General features: G+C 43.9%; 1 protein-coding gene across 1 annotated transcript in view; it reads right to left on the bottom strand.

The window, feature by feature from the left end:
- Window positions 1–12657, bottom strand: part of URB2 (URB2 ribosome biogenesis homolog) — a 183032-nt gene extending 170375 nt beyond the window's left edge. Inside the window, exon 1 of the mRNA XM_082251818.1 lies at window positions 12611–12657. The gene's annotated coding sequence lies outside the window, so the exon portion shown is untranslated. The remainder of the gene's footprint in view (window positions 1–12610) is intronic.
- Between the last annotated feature and the right edge of the window lie 3167 nt (window positions 12658–15824).

Below are 15824 nucleotides of genomic sequence, written 5' to 3'. Positions count from 1 at the left end.
CGTTGTTTTGGGGGTACCCTTGCCTTCATAAACACAATCCGACCTTTGATTGGCAGTCGGTCGAGATCCTCTCTTGGTCTCCACAGTGTGGCACTATTTGTATCCATGGGCCTGTTTAGATACTTTGTACCTCCTCGGATTCAGTGTTGCCTACTGAATATCGTGATTATCAAGATTTATTTGACAAGGTGCGCGGGTTCTCTTCCTCCTCATCGTCCGTACGATTGTGCTATAGACTTGCAACCTGGTGCCCCTCGTGGCAGGGTTTATCCTCTTTGGTTTGCGGAGAATAAGGCTATGGAGGAGTACGTTGTGGATGCACTTGCCCAGGGACACATTCGCAAGTCCACTTCTCCAGCAGGTGCCGTTTTTTTTCTTCGTAAAGAAAAAGGGGGTGAGTGGAGACCTCGCATTGATTATTGGGGCCTCAATGGCATCACGTCAAGAATGCCTACCCGATTCCATTGATTACTGACTTGTTCGAACGCCTCAAGGGAGCAGCGGTCTTTACCAAGCTTGACCTAAGAGCAGCATGTAATCTTGTAAGGATCAAGGAGGGCAACGAGTGGAAGACCACGTTTAATACCAGAACAGGTCCTTACGAACCTCTGGTTATGCCCTTTGGCTTGTGCAATGCACCCGTTGTCTTCCAGGAGTTCATCAATGATGTCTTTCGTGATGTGTTGCAGCAAAGCGTGGTAGTGGTAGTCTATTTGGACGACATCTTGATTTACTCGGACTCCATTGAATCACACTACCTGGATGTCAGAATGGTACTGCAATGGTTACGTGAGAATGGGCTTTTCTGTAAGCTTGAGAAATGTGAATTCCACCTGTCTCAGGTTGCCTTCTTGGGCTACATCATTTCTGCTGAAGGGTTCTCCATAGACCCACAATATACTGCGACAGGCTGGCTCTCCTGCGCAAACCGACGTATGGGTGCGTCGGCTTGAAGGAGCGGGTCCTGGGCGCGCGCACTCGGCAGCACGATCGCACGCCCGCTCTCTAGCCCTGTAGTTAAGCAACGGGTCGGCGATCGCTGCAGGGACTGACAGAAGGCGGTGTTGTAAACACGGCACACCACTTATCTGTCACTGATTGAAACAGGGCTCCTGTGTTCCTTTTTTTTTTTTCGGAACACAGGAGCCCTGTTTTCATCCACCAAGTCTGGCCCCCACACAATTAAACCCCCCCCCCCCCCAGGTACACATTTAACCCTTTGTGTGCACCGGGTGTTAACCCCTTCACTGCCAGTGTCATTATTACAGTAACAGCGCATATTTTTAGCACTGATTATTGTAGTAATGTCACTGGTCCCCCCAAAACTGTCAAAAATGTCAGTTAGGGGTCCTGTCGACCGCAATGTCGCAGTCCTGCTAAAAATCGCAGATCACCGCCATTACTAGTAAAAAAAACTAAATAAATAAAAAAATACAAATCTTTCCCCTAGTTTGTAGATGCAATAACTTTTGCGCAAACCAATCAAAATACACTTATTGGGATTTTTTTTTACCTAAAATATGTGGCAAAATACAAATTGGCCAAAAATGATGAAAAAGTTAGATTTTTTAATTTCTTTATTGGGAATGTTATATGGCCGGAAGTGAAAAATACTGCTTTTTTTCAAAATTGTCACTCTTTTTTTTGTTTATAGCGCATAATCAAAAAACTACAGAGGTGATCAAATACCATCAAAAGAAAGCCCTGTTTGTGGGGGAAAAAGAAAGTCCATTTTATTTGGGTACAGTACCGCACGACCGCGCAGTTGTCAGTTAAAGTAATGCAGTGCCGAATCGCAAAAAAATGGCCTGGTCATTAAGGGGGTAAATCCTTCTGGTCCAGACGTGGTTAAAAACACTTCCAGTCTGTATGACAATGCAAAAATAATGATGAAGAGATGAAAAAAATGATGTATATAAAAATAGGTAAAACGTAGTCTACTGAAAACAACACCAAAAGATATGGTATAAAAAAATAGTCCAATCCCATGTGCAGATAATGAGGTTCCACAACCAGTGGCACAGAGTGAGTTGAAATGAATTAAACTCCTCCAGGTGCTCCTATATCCACCAGAGTGTCAGATAAGATAGTGATCACTAACCAAAAGGCTGCGGACAAGCAGCAGTGTGTTATCAAATCTCTCAGGTTCAAGAAAGACACCCACTTCTTTTCGTAATCCAACCAAGATATGCGACAGGGCAAATTATATTCTCCAGGAATGGTAAAAGCCAAGGCTGTTGTGTACAATTAGCTTTTTCGCTCTGCTGTATTGTCACTAACTGTGTTTTCTGATTAAAAGACTATGTCTCATTGGGGATATGAATCTGACATATCTCTCGGAAGCCGAGAGACTCACACCCAGTCAGGCCAGATGGGCCTTATTCTTGCCTCGTTTTTACTATGTGGTCTCCTATTTACCCAGCTCCAAGAATGTTAAGGCTGATGCCTTGTCTCGCCAATATTCTGAGTTGTCCAGGGAGGACTCCGTGCCGACACTGGTCATATATTCCTCCCAATCACACCAATGATGGGGCACAATTCCTTTAACTGACACCAATGATAGGGGAACTAGTCCTCCCAATCACACCAAAGATGGGCCATGCTTCCTTCCACTGGCTCTAATGGTGGGGCACTATTTCTTCCAATTACACCAATGATGGGGCACAATTCCTTTAACGGACACCAATGATGGGGCACTATTCCTCCCAATGATACCAATGATGGGGCACTATTCCTCCCAAGGACACCAATGATGGGGCACACTTCCTCCCACTGACACCAATGATGGGGCACTATTTCTTCCATTGACACCAAAGATGGGGCACAATTCCTTCCAAGAACACCAATGATGTGGCACTTTTCCTACCAATGTCCCTAGTGATCCTTCCACTGACACCAAAGATGGAGAACACTTCCTTCCACTGACACCAATGATAGTAAATGTTTCCTCCCAATGATACCAATAAATGGGGCACAATTCATTTCACTGACACCAAAGATGGAGCATTGTTTTTTTCCCGCTGACATTGGGACCTTTTCTCCTCCCAATGGCCAAAGTCTGACCCTCTTAACCACTTACCGACTGCCCACCGCAGATGTACGTCACTACTTTGACGCTAAATACCATGGTTGTGGCAGCAGATAGCTGCTGTAACCCCGGTATTTTTAAAAACGGCGGGTGATCGGCTTTCAGGTAAGAGTGGTCCCAGCGGCGGAATCGCCACAGGATCACCCTTACGGTGCGGTGGAAGAGGTGCGCCCCGGTCCTTTTCCCCGCTTACTGGACCCGTCAGCATCAGGGAAAACGATCCGTTCCCGGATCCTCTTGGACAGGAAGTGGAGTGAGGGCAAGATGGCCCTCACTCGACTCTATGGTCTTGGAGGACCGAAGTGACATCAAACATCATTGCCTAGCAACCGGCTTAAAGAGCCGATTTTTTTTAACCATTTTTTTTTTGTCTTTTTTAGTGTACTTGTGAGATCTGAGGACTTTTTGACCCCAGATCTCACAATAAAGAGGCCCTGTCATGGCTATTTCTATTACAAGGAATGTTTACATTCCTTGCAATAGCAATAAAAATGATCAAATTTTTATTTTTTTAAAAACTGTGTAAAAATCAAAAATAATAATAAAAAAAAAATTAAAGCGCCCTGTCCCTGTTAGCTCGCACGCAGAAGCGAACGCATACTGAAGCCCCGCCCACATATGTAAACGGTGTTCAAACCACATATGTGGTAATAATTTGAGACCTCCTCTGTAACTCTAAACTGGTAACCTGTAGAAATTTTTAAAGTGTCGCCTATGGGATTTTTAAGTACCAAAGTTTGTCGCCATTCCACAAGCGTGAGCAATTTTGAAGCATGACATGTTGGGTATGTATTTACTCAGCGTAACATTATCTTTCACATTATGGAAAGAAATTGGGCTAACTTTACTGTTTTCTTATTTTGTAATTCAAAAAAGTGATTTTTTTTTTTCAAAAAAATTGCGTTTGGAAGACCGCTGCGCAAATACAGTGTGATAAAAAATGTTGCAACGATCGCCATTTTATTCTCTAGGGTCTCTGCTAAAAAAAAAAATATATATATATATTGTGGGAGATTAGCTCGGTGGCGGACGTGGATGACCCCTTTGGGGGGTGCGTTTACACAGGGAGATAGCCGAGAAGTGGTTGCAAACAACAGTTTGGTTTATTCTTGGAGTTTACTTCACACAAGTGCAAGCCTCAAAACAGCAAAATAAAAATAAAACACAAAATAAATCCTTGCCACTGTGGGCGGCTACCTTCCACACACAGGAACCTATCTAATGAAGTCTGTCTCCAACCTACTGTTGGAGCAAACTTTGCTGATCCTACAGCAGACACTCAATAGTCCAACATGTCCCTTTTCCTCTTCACATTGAACATGTCCCTTTGCTTGGCTCTTCACATAGCAAACAGTTCAAGACCTCACCTTGAGTAGTCTTCAGTCTTAATGAATTTCCCCTTCACACAGGAAATGTCCATTGGTTTCTTTTCACATAGAAACGATCCAAGACCTCACTTCGAGTAGTCTTCACACTTGTTACCCTCCTCAGCCACATCGCTTCAGGAGGTCTTCCCCATGCTCACACAGCTTTCAGGGGGTACACATCTGACTGTCCTCCTCTCCCCATGCCCACACAGCGGCAGGAGGCAGCAATCCTTAGACTTCCTTTGGACAAATTATAGAGGCCTTCATTTCCTCATTCTGAACAGCTGAATGGTTTTCAACTTCCTGCTGGCTATCTCTGCAGCCGACACTCTAGAGTAATTGGTGAACTTTCCAAACCAGGTGGAAATGTATCTCCTGTCTGTGACTACATCCACAGATTTACCTGACTTCCTGTCACAATATATATATATATAATGTTTGGGGGTTCCAAGTAGTTTTCTAGCAAAAAAACACTGATTTTAGCTTGTAAACACCAAGTGTCAAAAATAGGCCTGGTCTTAAAGTGGTTAAAGTCTGAGGGACAGTAAACTGGCCTCTTGTTTAGAAAGTTTGCAGACCCCTCCTCTAAAATACCAATATGACCTCCCCAACTCATATCTGTTCTGGTACCTACAGCTCTATCATGCATACCATCATGCTCAATTTGGTACAGTTGCAGTGTCTCTTGAGGAATGATTTCCTAACCAAACCTTTATCCAATATTCACAGGGCTTTGCTGCCTTCCATTATTGATGGCTTGGATGCTTTACATTCCAACTGGTGGGTGGAACTGCCAGAACTGGATGGGGAGAATATATGGGAAAACCCTATGCTTCAGTAAAGCCTCGTACACACGCAACGAATTTCCGCCGAACGATCGTCCGTCTTTTGTCCAGAGTTGTGTTTTGTTGGTTGGAATGTGCCAAGACTGCACACGAATTTTCCCGCACGACAAAATTCTACTTCAGAAGTGATGTCATGTGTTGGTTTGCTTTCTTTGTGTTCTTTCTTCTCTGAGCATGCCCAGTCTTGCTCATAAGATTTTTCCCTGTCGAAATCTGTACTGACTGCACGAAAATCGGACGTGTTTTGACGGTCGACAAAAATTTTATAGCCTGCACACCCGAATTTTTTCGGCCAAAAAGTCGGAGTCGTTTGTCGGAAGCATCATACTAACAAGCCGAAAATCAGCGGATCGGTCGTCGGACAAAAATTCCAGGCCGAATTTCGACGCGTGTGTACGGGGCTTTAGTCTTCATCAGAGACCCGTTGATACAATTCAAAATTCTGCATTGGATATGGGGTTAGAGCAGAGAGCCAGAGACTGACAGAGTGTGGTGGTGTTAGATCAGTCATTTTTAATTGCAGAGCCGGTGGTGGACAGATGCACCATTAAATCGATTATGCATTCACCTAGGTGAGTATAAATGTTTTGTTTTTTAACCCCTTCATGCCTAGGCCTTTTCTGACACTTGTTTACAAGTTAAAATCAGTATTTTGTGCTAGAAAATTACTTAGAACCCCCAAACATTATATTATGTATGTATGTATGTATGTATGTATGTACGTACGTAGGTATGTATGTATATATATATATTTTTTTTTTTAGCAGAGACCCTAGAGAATAAAATGGCGATCGTTGCAAGATTTTATATCACACTGTATTTGCGCAGCAGTCTTTCAAATTCAGGTTTTTTTTTTGGCAGAAATACACTTTCAAGAATAATAAAAAAAAAAAAAAAACAGTAAAAGTTACCCCAATTTTTTGGTATAATGTGAAAGATGATGTTACACAGAGTAAATAGATACCTAAACATGTCACGCTTTAAAATTGCGCACACTCGTGGAATGGTGACCAACTATGGTACCTAAAAATCTCCATAGATGTCGCTTTAAAAAATTGTAACGGTTATCTGTTTGAAGCAGCCTTTTTCAACCAGGGTGCCCCGAGGTTTCTTCAGGGGTGCCCTGGCAAAATGCCTAAAAATTGATCAACAATTGTATACAAGTCAGCAGGTGAATTAAATGCCTTTTAGTTACACAAAGCCATGGGTTTTTATTATGCACCATTACAAATTTTTAGACACTGGCATCCTAACAACCAATGATGTCATCAGTTAACAAGAAAGATGTCTGCTACCTTTACAGCATCCTTGTTTGACCCTCCTATACCCATCTCCTTCAGCATGGGGTGACATTAGCTGACTGATGGAGAGAAATTGAGGGAGAAGAGAAACATTGGAATACTAGTCAGTACCAGTGTACAAAACGGTATTTGCTTTGGAAGAATAAATCCCCTCTAACGTTGGGTATCCTATGTGTGGTTGTTGCTGCATTGTGTAAAGCTATTAGGATCATTTTTTACATTTTCGAATGGGGTGCCTCGAGACTGTCCATACTTTTAAAGGGTGCATTGAGATTGTCAATAATTTTGAAGGGTGCCTCGACTAAAAAAAAGGTTGAGAAGCACTGGTTTAGCGTTACAAAGGAGGTTCAGTGCTAGAATTATTGCTTTTGCTCTAACGATTGCAGCAATATCTCACGTGTGGTTTGAACACGGTTTAAAGCGTAACTCCACTTTTGTTGAGAAAAAAACATTCCCCTCTGGGTGATCTCTGTACATTGCAGGGATTTTAACAAACTTTGTTGCAGATTCCTACCTTTTGATATTCTGAAGAAATCATTGTTTGTTACTCTGTGCTGAGTGGGTCAAATGGGAGTGGTTTCATAATTATCTATCAGCTGTGGCAGCTGCAGAGCTCTAATGAGGAAAGCTGCTGGGCCTGCATCCCTTTAGACTTGTTCCTATTGGAAGTATCTAACCAAAAATGAAATTTTTGTTGCAGGGGATGCCAGGAATCTGACTTGTATCTTAGGCAGACTTCTGGGAAAGTTGGTGAGCCAATCACAGAAGCAGGAAATTATGTTTTTGGGGTGTGGTCAGAACACATTCTGTGTACAGAACAGCTCCAGGTAGCCATATTGTATTGCATTTTCAGAAAATGACAACAGCTGCAGATTAAAAAGGTCATTTTTAATAACATTCAATTACAATATGATTTGTGTCACAATTGTATACGCTATATTATTTTTTCTTTATTTGCTGAACTTGTTTCCCCCACGAAAGTGGAGTTATCCTTTAAACCTGTGGGCACAACTTACGTATGCGTTTGCTTTTGCCTGCAAGCATGAAGGGATGGGGCACTTTACATTTTTTCTTTTTCCTTATTTATTTTATTGTTACACTGTACCTTTAATTTTTTTTTTTTCTTCAGCCAAACTCCCCTTACAGGGGAGCGAGACTGTGTCAGTCTCCAGTCTGCAAAGTGAGCAGAGATGGACCTGTCATCCGCCTGCCCAGTGGGGATCAGCGGAACGCTCCCCTGCTGAGCAAGTGGGTCTCGCAAAATGGAGGCACCCGTGTGAAAGGGGCCTAAGCCTTCTAAAAGTTTAGAGGAAAACAGGAGCAAGAAGATGGGTCTTAAGTTGGTTAGGCTGGTGGGGTCCAATGAGGGCTTTTTAAATGTGGGGGTGATCAGCATATGTTTAAAGAGAGGAGAAAGTGCCAGCAGAGAGGGAGAGATTGAAGATGATGTGAGTGAGGGAGCATAGGATTGAAAAAAGAGTGACTGTAGTAGTTGTGAGGGAACAGGATCCAGGGGACAGGCGGTAAGGAGGGTATCTGAGAAAACTTTAGCGACCTCTTCGGTAGTAGCAAGGTCAAAAGAGGAATGTGTTGAGGGTGGTTTTGTATAGGGTATGTTAACCCTTGAACTGTGGCTCAGATCCACCACAAGATAGGATTTTTTTTACTAGTAATGGCGGCGATCAGCGATTTTTAGCGGGACTGCAACAATGCGGCAGACAAATCTGACACTAAAGGCCCGTACACACACGCAGATCGTCGTCATACAAACGTCGGCGGACGAAAGATCTGCCGATTGTATGCGTGTTAGTATGGTGCCTCGGACAGATGTCTGCACACAATCTGCGGACAAGAGTCTTTCTTGCAAACATGAAAATTTTTGTCTGCAGACACCAGAACGGCCGATTGTTCGCCTGTCAGTACAGAAATCAGCCGACAGACCGCAGATTTGCAAGACTGGGCATGCTCAGAAAATAAAAAACACAGGGAAAGTTAACCATTACATGACATCACTTCTGCAGTCAGCTGAAGTCTGCGGACAAAATTCTTGTGCTGTCCTTGTGCTGTCTTTGCACTTTTCAACAGACACCGACATCCCGGGGAGAAAAGACGAACATTTGTATGACGACGTTCTGCGTGTGTGTATGGGGCTTTAGTGACACTTTTTGGGGATCAGTGCTAAAAATAAAATGCACTGTCACGATATAAAATACACTGACAGGGAAGGAGGGGTTAACAACAGAGGCAATTAGGGTTAGGTGTGCACCTAGGGAGTGCTTTCTAACTGTGGGGGGAATGCTGTGACTGGAGGAAAACAGATCCGTGTTTCTGCTTAGTAGAAACACAAGATCTCCATTTTCCTCCTTCATAGAACAGCGGTCTGCCTTGTTTACATCGGCAGACCGCAGTTCTGCCTTTCCTGTGAATGTCCGCCAGACCCGCTGATTGGCTACCGCTGTGTATAATCTCAGCGGGAGCGGGGCTGTGTGCGCCATGAAGCCGATCAGAGGAATCACGTACAGGTTAAAGTCTTTTTTTTCTTTTTTTTTAAATAACAAACATGTTATACTTACCTCCTCTGTGCAGTTGGTTTTGCACAAGGCAGCCCTGATCCTCCTCTTCTTGGGTCCCTCATTGCTGCTCCTGCTCCTACCTTGTAGTAAGTGCTCCCAACAGCAAGCAGCTTCTTATGGGGGCACCGGAGCCGAGCTGCAGCTCCGTGTGCCCATTCGGCCCCGCCCCCTCTCTCTCCCGATTAGCTATCTGACTTTGAATAACAGTCACGGGAGCCAATGGTGCTTCGGCTGTGTCTCAGACAACCAGAGGGCCAAGGGACTCGTTGACATCGCTGGACAGAGATGGGGCACAGGTAAGTAGTAGGGGGTGCTGGGGAGGCTGCTGCACACAGAAGGCTTTTTATCTTAATACACAGGATGCATTAAAGTGGAGTTCCACCCTAATTTTATACTTACCTCCATCTTCTTGCTCCGGGTCACCTGAAAAACAAATGGATAATCGCAATTTTTTTTTTTTTTTTTACTTACCTTGTAGAGAAAATATACTTACCTTACTTCCTTCTTTCTCCCCTCGGCGGCCGCGGCCCGTCGTCACTTCCTGGCATTTGCAATGATTCCTGGGAGCTGAACGTCATCGCTCCCAGGAATCATTGCGCCTGCACCGGCCTTGACGTCAGTTCCGGCGCGCGCGTCATTCCCTTCTAAACAGCTTCTGGGCATGCCCAGAAGCTGTGGAGGGATGACGCGCACGCACCGGAAGTGACGTCGGGGCCGGTGCAGTGCATCGTGGGACGGAAGAAGAAGGAAGAGGACGCCGAAGAGGATTGCGCTGGCTTCAAGCTGCCCACACCTGAGATGGCAGCGCTGGAGAATACTTTTTCAAGGTAAGTATTTCTCCTAAAAGGTAAGTGCAACCCGGGACAGATCAGAGGCTAGCCATTGTGGAATGTACTAGCCCTGACTGTCCCGGGGGTATTTTATTAAAAAAAAAATGTGCACTGGGTGGAACTCCGCTTTAAGATAAAAAACCTTCTGCTTTTACAGCTCCTTTTGGGCCGCTCTGCTGCAGTATATGTACGCAGGGCGATCTTTAACCACTTCTGGACCGGAAGATTTTCCCCCTTAATGACCAGGCTATATTTTGAGATTCGGTACTGCGTTATTTAAACAGACAATTGCACGGTCGTCCGACACTGTACCCAAATAAAATTGATGTCCTTTTTTTTCCCACAAAGAGCTTTCTTTGGTGGTATTTGATCACCTCTAAGATTTTTATTTTTTGCGCTATAAACAAAAAAAGAGCAAAAATTCTGAAAAAAATAAATAAATATTCTTCACCTAATGCAATATAGCATTCTCAAAAAGAAATCAAACATTTTTAACATTTTAGGCCAATTTGTTTTCTGCTACATCTTTTGGTAAAAAAAAAAAAAAAAAAATCGCAATAAGCGCATTTTGATTGGTTTGCACAAAAGTTATCGCGTCTACTAACTACGGGAAAGATTTGTCTTTTTTTTTTTACTAGTAATGGCGGCGATCTGCGATTTTTTTGCAGAACTGCGACTTTGCGGCGGACAGATCGGACCCCTGACATTTTTTACACTTTTGGGGGGACCAGTGACATTACTACACTATTTAGTGCTAAAAATATGCACTGTTACTGTAATAATGACACTGGCAGGGAAGGGGTTACACTGTGGGTGATCAAGGGGTTAAATGTGAGCCCAGGGGAGTGATTCTAACTGTGGGGGGGGGGGGGGGTATGCGGCTGACGTAGGTCTACATCGGTTAGCGCAGGAGAGCCGCACTGGCGCAGTAAGTGCCGGTTCACACTTGTGCGGATGCGCTGATCGCATGAAGTTCTGAGCGCACTGCTCCTTCATTACATGCGATCTCCTGTGTGGATGCGAGTTCAGCCATACACTTTGTATTGCTGAATTTGCAGCGCATCCGCAGCAAACTCGCACATGAGGCATTTTTTGAGCCACCTCAGAATTGGATCGCACAGTGGTTCACACTTGTGCGATCCAATTCTGTGCGAACTTGCAGATCGCACTGAAATATGCGATCAAACTAGGGGTGACGTTAAAGCGGAGTTCCGGCCACAAAATCGACATAATCGATTTTGTGGCCATCCGCTTGCTCTTCTTCACCTGAAAAGGAATTGGATAGTTAGGATTTTTTTATTTTTTTACTTACCTTGTAATTGTAGAAAGAAATACTAACCTATTTTCCACTTCCTCCCTCTGTGGCCGCGGCCCGCGCCGTCACTTCCGGTTTGCAATGATTCCTGGGAGCTGAACATCATCGCTCCCAGGAATCAATGCGACGGCACCGGCCCGCTCGTCACTTCCGGTGCGATGCCGCATTCCCTGCTAAACAGCTTTTGGGCATGCCCAGAAGCTGTGTAGGAATGTGGCGCATCGGAAGTGACGAGAGGGGCCGGTGCAGGCGCATTCTGGGAGAAGACGACACGGAAGAGGACGCAGAAGAGGATTGCGCTGGCTTCAGCTGCCCACAACAGAGATAGCAACGCTGTAGAAGAAATTTTAAAAGTGAGTATTTCTTCTTGCAGGTAAGTGCGAACCGGGGACAGATCAGAGGCTAGCCATTGTGGAATGTACTAGCCCTGACTGTCCCGGGGGTATTTTCATTGAAAAAATGTTTTTGTGGCCGGAATTCCGCTTTAACATTTAATTGCGTATCGCATATGGCAGTGTGAACTGGCAGATGTGCGGATGCGATGCGGGATCACGCTGCATATTCGCAGCGTTCCCGCATTGCACAAATGTGAACCGAGCCTAAATCGACGGCGGGCGGATGGGAACAGGTTAAGCAGTTAAGGCCTTGTTCACGTGTGGCATACTATAGTGTAAACCCATGCAGGACCATGTTTCATGTTTACCTGCACAGGTGTTCTGTGCATCCCTCCACAGACAGTCCCATCGATGTCAATTGAGTTGCAGCGGTCACAAGGACACAACGGCTACTCCGAAAATAGACATCAGTGTGGGTTCATTACCCCGAGCTCACATTGGGTCTTGCCCACGTGGCTGCTGCATCCAAATTGACATCAACAGGGATGCACTGAACACCTGCACATCCCTATGCAGGTAAATACAGCTCTCCACAGGCGTACACTTTAGTAAACCCCATAGGAACGAGTTCTAACACTGCATGCAATTACAAAGCATTAGGAAACATAAAGCAGACAGCTTCCCTCTGCCAGTAGCACACTGGCATAACCTTTAATACTAAATAATAATGAACATAAAAGCACAGCTTTATAAACGGGCATCATCGTTCACAGAACTCTGCGATAAACTGATCCAACCAGGAAACTTTCTAGAAACACATAACTACAACGTAGCCACTTGCAGCTATCGTACAGCTCTTGTCCGTTCCAAGCAATGCAAGCCAACACCGTTCTCCCAGTGACCGCATGCACGAATCTAATTCACTCGTTTATCACATTGCACTACTTAGTACTTACATATCAATATCGCGCACATGCCACAGATCACTTCCGGTATAGCCGCACACCACGTGCGGCTCACTGGAGCTGACGTCAGTCACGTGACAGGCTGTATGGGAAGGGGCGGAGTCTGGCAGGGCTGAGGGATGTAATGCAGCTTCCAATAGTGGAAAACGGATGCTGCTGGTTGGGACTAGAGATGCATATGGGAAATAATAGGAAGGTAATAAATGTCTGCAGGGCAGGATCCTGTCAATGTGATAAGTTATTTTATGTCGAGTTGAGTGCCTGGGAATGAGGAGCAGGGGCGTGCGTCCCTGGGTGACATTTATAAATGAGCCTGTGAATACTATGAGAGCAATTCTTTGTTGTCAAGATTTCTATAACCAGGAAAGCTTTTCAAATTTCTCAGCGCTGTCACACTTTGAATGACAATTGCGCCGTCATGCAGTACTGTGCCCAAATGAATTTTTTTTTCACACAAATAGAGCTTTCTTTTGCTTGAGTTTTTAATTTTTTTGCTTAACCACTTTACCACCGAAAGATTTTGCTGTCTTACGTCCAGGCCACTTTGTGCGATTCGGCACTGTGCAAATTTAACTGAAAATTGCACGGTCGTGCGACGCCGTACCCAAACGAAATTTACGTCCTTTTTTTCCCACAAACAGAGCTTTCTTTTGGTGGTATTTGATCACCTGTGCGATTTTTACTTTTTGCGCTATAAACAAAAAAAGAGCGTTTATTTTGAAAAAATAACAATATTTTTTTATATGAAATCCCCCCAAAAAAATGTAAAAATCAATTTTTTTTTAAATTTTTGGCCAATTTGTTTTCTGCTACCTATGTTTGGTAAAAGAAATCACGATAAGCGTATTTTGATTGGTTTGCGCAAAAGTTATTGCGTTTACTAACTAAGGGAAAGATTTCTGTCATTTTTGGTGTTTTTTTAACGCGTAATGGCGGCGATCTGCGATTTTTTTTTTTTTCTGCGGGACTGCGACAATGCGGCGGACAGATCGGACCCTTGACTGACATTTTTGACACTTTTGGGGGTACCAGTGACATTACTGCAGTAATCAGTGCTATATATATATATATATATATATATATATATATATATATATATATATATATATGCACTGTTACTGTAAAAATGACACTGGCAGGGAAGGGGTTAATTTTATTGGAGAGGGAGGGGTTAATGTATGCCTGATGCTTACTAATGTGTTGGGGGGAGGTGACTGACTGACACAGGGACAGATCGCATATGTTCAGCTATGCTGAACACTGCGATCTGTCACTCCCTATCACTTAGGAGATCAGCCCGCTTTGTTTACACAGGCGGGCGGATCTCCTCACTCGATTCCCCGACGATCGGGGAAGAGCGGCGGCGATCGCCACCGCTCCTCCCCTGGCCCGACTCCCGCTGTGACTGAAAACACGCGCGCCGCCTACAGGGGGAGGAGTCCAGGTCATAGGACATAGGTCTACGTCGCTGGACGGTATCGAGCCACATTGCTGCAGTAGCAGCAATGTGAGCAGTGGCCGAGTGGTTAAAAAAGACCAAAAAATTTGAAAAAAACGTTTTTCTTGTGTCAGAAAATTTTTTAAATAAGTAATTTTTCTCCTTCACTGATATGCACTGATGGGCGGCACGGATAGGCAGCACTGTTGGGGCTGGGCTGATATACAGGGCACTGATGATCAGTGCCCTGGTTATCTGTACAGGTCTCCCCTGTAAGTAGATGATGCTGATCGGCTCTCTTTTCCTCACACTTTGGCAGTGGTTGATTGGAGACAGCTGATCACATGGGTAAAGAGCCGCATCATCAGCTCTTTAAGAGATAGGGGTTGAGCTGTGTCATATGATGTCACCCCAGAACGAGAGAGCATCCTACCCATCAACCCTTAACTTCTGCTAGAAAGAGAATCTCTGGCTGAAAAATGTCATACTGAGATGATGTGTGCAGGTGTAGGCATCTTCCCGATATACCCGCTACAACCAAGGACATCCATGATTCATTGAATATCTCATGTGCATTTCTAGAAAACGCAGTCTGGAATTCTTTAACCTTCTCAAAAGAAATCTTTCTGTACCAGTCTTAAAAAAAATTGCCTTCTTATAACGGGCTTTACTCATAATTCATAAGTTTCCCCCTTTATCCACCAGCTTAATTGCAATATAATTTTTTTTGCAAATTATTTGCAATCTTGAGATTGTGACTTTGATTACCAAAGTCATGTTCAAATATCGGCAGTTCTAGGTCTAGAAAAGTTCATCAAGAATGTATTCACAGCGCTTCACTTTTTCCATATTTTGTTATGTTACAGCCTTAAGCTTCATGTACACTTAAGCCCCGTACACACGATCAGATTATTGAAAGATCTGTCGTCCGTTTTTTGTGGCATGCTAGTATGATGTGGAAAGTGAAGAGGTTATTTTCATACGAATTTTCCCGTACGACAGAATTCTACTTCAGAAGTGATGTCATGTGATGGATTGCTTTGTATGTGTTCTTTCATCTCTGAGCATGCCTAGTCTTTCTCTTAAGATTTTTTTCCGTCAAACTGTACTAATGATACGAAAATCAGACGTTGTGTTGACGGACGATAAAAATTTCATAGCCTGCACATCAGGACTTTTTCGGACGAAAAGTCGGAGTCGGCTGTCAAAAGCACCATACTAACAATCCGAAAATCGGCAGATCGGTCGTTGGACGAATTTTCCCTTCAGATTTTCTTATCGTGTGTACGGGCCTTTAGACTGTTGAACACTGGCCGGCAGTCAAAACGTTCCTATCCTGAACCCGATACTTTTGCGCTCAGGAGGGGGGAGGTTGAACCTCCCATTACCACAGCAACTTCAAAACTGTTGTAAAAGCCTATGTGTGCATGGACACATAGGCTTTTATGGAGTTGAGTTTAGGAGTTTTAGCAAAAAACACCAAATGCTCCTAAACTCATGTTTAGAAGCTGTAATGTACAGGAGCCCTTATTCCAAAATGGATCAAATTCATTATTATCATCATCAAAATTCTACAAACAATACCCCATAATGACAACTTGAAAGAAGTTTGTTTGAAATCTTTGCACATTACAAATAAAAAACAAAAAAAGTTCATAAGTATTCACAGCCTTTGCCATGAAACTCAAAATCTAGCTCAGGTGCATCATGTTATCACATATCATCCTTAAAGCGGTAGTATCCCGCTTTTTGACACTTTTACCTACA

Source organism: Pelophylax lessonae (assembly GCF_965119305.1).
Source record: "Pelophylax lessonae genome assembly, chromosome: 3".
Classification (NCBI taxonomy): domain Eukaryota; kingdom Metazoa; phylum Chordata; class Amphibia; order Anura; family Ranidae; genus Pelophylax; species Pelophylax lessonae.
This window is presented reverse-complemented; position numbering and strand designations above follow the sequence as displayed.